Source organism: Periplaneta americana, chromosome 6 (genome assembly GCF_040183065.1).
Source record: "Periplaneta americana isolate PAMFEO1 chromosome 6, P.americana_PAMFEO1_priV1, whole genome shotgun sequence".
Classification (NCBI taxonomy): domain Eukaryota; kingdom Metazoa; phylum Arthropoda; class Insecta; order Blattodea; family Blattidae; genus Periplaneta; species Periplaneta americana.
In genome coordinates, this window is record NC_091122.1 from 140,051,955 (window position 1) to 140,057,558 (window position 5,604).

Sequence of the window (5,604 nt, forward strand, 5' to 3'; positions counted from 1 at the left end):
AGATAGACGGACAGACAGACAGATAGACAGACAGACAGACAGACAAATAAATAAATAATATGCACCCATATTATATTCCGCTCACAACAGCATTTATAATAATTAGATACGGCAGCTGTTGGAACTACAAAAAGGTAATAGATCATATCATTTTTTATTTTTATTGTATTAGACAGTGACAAACATTTTATTAAGTATATACTTTTAGAGTTTCGTCCTTATAGAATAGGGCCTACTGGTACGCCAGTTTTGGTAGAATACGAAAATCAGGTATTCTACGGTAGGAATCGTTGTAGAATTGGTAGTACTGGTCAGAAAAATAAACTTGAATGCATGTAGGTCTATAGGAATCGATGTATTTTTATTTTCATTAAGGTTTACAGAATCATATGGCCTTTGTAGGATAATCATATAGGTCTCTAAGCTGGTTATGAGTGATGTAATTGGTGTGAATGTTAATATGGGCTTATGCATAAGTTGTGAATAGACCTCGAATTAACCCTTAAATTCGGAAAGTATCCTATAGGATACAACAGGTTAATAGGCTATGCTATAAAATTAACAGAACAATAGAAAAAAATTGGTGGGAAAGTTAAAATTTTACAATACTATAATTTTGTACAACATATAAAATATGGACATTGCGATAGTTGTTTTCTTTACAGTCCGACACGGTTTAATAAACTAGAGTGAGGAATGAAGTTTTGCCAAGTTAAGGGTTAATATGCTAAACGACTTAACCCTTAACTTGGCAAAACTTATATTATTATGTTCTTTAATGTACCTAGTTATAGGCAATATCATCGCTCGAGAGTTTCTCGTGTTGCATACATTTAAGGATTTTTACATAAAATTGTTTCAACCTATTCTATTCGAGACTAAAAATCCAAGATCTAGTTATGAAACAGATATTTAGCTACAAGTTCTAGACGTGTGCAAAGAAGTTGTGTTACTTCTCTCAAACAATCACCAAAACTTTTCTATCAGTAATTATGTAGTGTTTTTGGAGTCATTCGATTGAAAGATCGTGGGCATATGCTGCACTTCAAATATGTTCTCTTTCTTCTTGTACAGTTGTATCGTACAGTTTCCACACTTAGACCTATGACACATTCTGAGGACCTTTACTTCAACACTGAGGTACTTCTGTCTACAGAAATCCTTCACAAACAGAAACTTAGCTTTTAGATCAGTGGTCACCAGCACTCGCTGAAATGGGTAAAGGGTAAGTGGTGCAACGTAATATGCCGCGTCGTGCAGCAGAATGAGAGAGAGAGCATATCCGCCAACAGCCACGGATGCACCATAGTGCAGTCTTTTATCTCGGGTAAGAGACGCTAGCCCGAGGGTGCTCTGTGCTGATGACCGCTGTTTTAGTTCTTTATGAGCTCAAAAAACATCGTACGTATACCTACCAGAAAAACCTATTTTTAAAAAGGAAACACTAATGTATTTTTTCCTATATAAATGCACTCAGATAACTCCTGGAACCTTTAAACATCGTATTCCAGAAATTCTAGTGGAAGTATTAAATAGTCTCATTAAGGACAAATTTCCATGCTAAGAACGAGAATCGAACCCGGTATCTAATGATTTGTAGTCAGGAAAACTGACCGCTAGACTAAGAAGTCTCGTGTTACAGAATCTGCTTAAGTTTATTATATCGTCATTTTTAATAGCATTGATAGATAACATAGCCTGTTGTACAGTCTGCGTCACCGTTTTTGGCGTGTGAAATAAGTAATGGGAACGTTAAGTGCGAATGTTTTACATTTGCCGCAGTCAGTCTGACAACTGTCTGGCAAATGGCTGATGTGATGTGTATAGGAAGTGGTACCATTCACAGCTGCACTAGCAACATGCTCACAAACTGGGCACTATATATCCAGAACACACGCCAAAAACGGTGACGCGGACTATACATGCGACTAGCAGAATCTTGGAGTATCTACTGTTGCACTGTATTCTGCGAATGCTGCTAGGAAAACTACCGTATTAATACACTGCCATTTCGTATTCTATGGTAGTCGACCGCAGTTTTACAACACTAGTGTTCACACATGGTTCGAGGCTTTTGGGATTTTGCACCGTGTCACAGATGCAGAAAATCCATCTATCCGGAACTATGTATCACTTCCTTCGTCAGGCCCGATACGGATAAGGACCCTGTCTGCTGGTCCATTCGTGCAGAATAGCCTTAATAATAGATCCAACAGATAGAATCCTCCTTCCTTTATTTCCTGATGATAAAGCCGATAAGTTACATGTAGGATGAATGTCTTACAATTGAGACAAACGGCGTTTAGGCTAAGCTCTCACATAAAGGTTAAGATGAATCCCAAGAGCCCTTGCAAGAACGTGATTATCATCGTGTACCTTTTAATTGATAATAATTCCTCCTCTCTCCCCATTCATCATTCATTCATTCATTCATAACGTTACGCTGGCTTTGTCATTTAACTTATACTCTTTCATATAGACGTATTTACGCCAAAAACAAGAGATATTGTCCATCCAGTCCTAGAGAATATCTCATGATAACATATCCAACAAATAGGCTTCCCTTGTCTCACCTTCCCCGATATGTGGCCTTGGAACGTTGAAATTTTCAGCATTATGACACTGTGTAAAAACCAAAAAGTCTTGGAGGAACTAGTTTGTGGACTGACTGTGCTCTGCTACATCTCCGCTGACGTCAAGAACATCCATTATGGAAGTAATTATTAAGCTATTTCTATAATTTGTCTTAACAATCAGTTCACGCCAACCGGATCGAACAGGCAAGCACTGGCTGCCGTCAGGCAAAGGCAAATCTCCCCATTGGTTCCAGTAGCAAGACGGGACCGAAGCGAATAGCTTGTGGCGCAAAGTTTAACACTGGGCCCATGCCTCCATGATGGATAATGTGCCCAAGAGCATCTAAACAACTACAACTTTTTATCTTGGAATGCAAATATCGTCAATCAAACCGCTGACCAGTCTGTGGGACCCCCGCACGTGGAGTGCTACTGACCTCCATTCGATAGACGCAACACAGACCCACATATCGGGGTGCGGAGATCTGGTCTAGTCAGAGATGCTGAGTCAGATCCCTCCAGTCTTGATAAGACAAGACCCAAGTCGGATGTGCAGTGTGACAGATACGCCTTCCCAGGACTCGGGTCGGATCTTGCAGGGCGTATAAAATACTTTGTGCATTTGTAAAACGTATATCATTGCTGTACAGTAGTGGGGGGGGGGGGGGAACCGGACCGACCCTTGTAGCTGATTTCAGAGCCTTGTTCACTCCAGAACATCATAGACTGGTAACTAAGACTTTCGTGGTTCGAATCCTGCCTGGGAAGGAAACTTTTTTTGTTCCTTATTCAAATTTATTCCCAATACTTTTCGATTGCAGAGATATTTTACTACTTAATTAACTTATTATTCCCAGAAAATGAATTTTACCAGCAATCGAAAAGTCTCTCACTCGACCTGTCACCTCTACTGCAAAGGAAGCTTCTTGGAACTGTGGTGATTTAGCTACGTGGATAGCGTTCTCTTGCAAAATTCAGTGCAGTAGATTTTTTTTCTGCAGTAAGGTTTATTTCTTTACTTTTTCTTGGGACCCAACACACACGCAAGAAGGTATACTGGAGTTATGGCCATGTCATATATATACAATATTTTTTAATTTTCTTCGTAGAAGTCTGGTCAGTAACAAGAGCAGCAGCAGCCTTCATTATCCCCTTTCATACAGTAACTGATTCTGAGATAGTGCAGTTGTTCTGTTGTATTCTGTCCGATGCCAATGAAATGGGATTGAGAAGCAACAGCAATATATATATATATATATATATATATATATATATATATATATATATATATATATATTAGGGGAGAGTTGGGTAGTATGCGACATCACAGAAACGTAACCATGTCAATCAGGTACTATCATTGTGTGGTTGATGAAAGAAACTCACTGTCCGATACTACCCGACTCTCCCCTAATTTTCATAACAATAGACCGACTTTAAGCAGATTTGAAAATTGAGAAACTGGAGCCCATTTTCATGTCTAGTAATCTCTTCTTTATTCATTAAACGAGTGATAAGATGAAATATTTTTGGTGGAATTAATTCTTCATTTAATGGGTTGATCTCGAATCTGATACGGACTCTGTGACCGAGAAAGGGAGAACCGTTTTGTCGTTGAGATTTTAATTTAAGCTCTCTAAACAGTAACAGTTTTGTTTACCGATTGAACTCTTTAATTTTCACTGCCAATTATTCCGATCCGTTAATTTGAAACAAAAATGAAATCTAGAACCGAGACTCATTATGCCGGAATCCATGAAGAAATAATCATCTGAAACTAACGGAGGATGATGAGTTGCATATTGAAGGTGCTTTAAAAGTCTGTTTTCTTCAGTTCACTTGGCTTTTTTCCCCCCCTTTGTAGCTCTGTTTTTTTAAGCTTTGAACTGCAATGATTAATTCGTGCCATTATAATGGTAAGATGATGGATTTATACTAAGAGATTTATAAAGGGTTATCGCGATACTTTTAAAAATACTAGTTGGTATTTTCTTACAAAAACCAAGGAAAATAATGGGAAGTTGACAAAAGAATCAGCTTCCAGTACTAAATATCTCAACTTCCAACCTCGCCTATTCAAAAGTCTTATGAACGGTCATATGATTAGGAGATATGGACGTTAAAATCACAACGCCCAAGAAGGATCTAATATCTGCGATGCAAATTTTAGCATCAGTGTTTGGTTATTCATGAAAAAATCATTAATGAGGCCAAAATAATATGTATATCTAAAGTTCACTGGAACCAATTGGAAGGAACATGTTTTAAAGATAAATTGATATTGATTATCATTAAAAAGTAAACAGCCACGCGGCGTTCATTTCGGCCGTAAGTGCTTTACCATACACGTCTATATTAACTTACAATCAAGGCCAGAAGACTAGACTTCTGTTGTGTCTAAGATTTCTTACGTACTGTATTACTTCGTATACTTACACAAGGGATAAAAGATATATTCCACAAATAATGTTTTATATGGTTAATATCTGATATGTACATCGGTTATCAGGTAGTACATCTCACTTGACGATATGTGTCAGAGGAAGAATAATTGTGTAATCTGACGTCTGATTAATGTAATATGTAGTTAATAGGCGATCTATGCAAAGGAGGGAGAAAGAAATTAGCCACCCTATACCATTACCTCCTGGCTTAATTGCCTCATAAAGTGGTGCCTTGTTAGTATCACTTGTGAGGTTCAGACCTGTCTTCGGACTAAACAACAAACAATAATGGTTCACATTCGCTGAAATAACGAGCATGTTAAAGTTCCAAGAAAGATTCCTTGGTGACAAAGCTCCAAGTCGCACAGCTGTACATAAATTGATTAATAAATTCTGTGAGACGAGTGTTGTACAACAATACGAGCTTCCTTAACATAAGAGTCCTCATCGAAGAACATTATGATAATATTTATAAGGTCTAAAGTATTTCCCTAAAAATCGCATCGATGTCTTTTATAGCAAATGGAAATTTCTTTCGGTTCTCTACGCACAGCTGGAAAATGACCATGGTGCAAGAGCTGTAA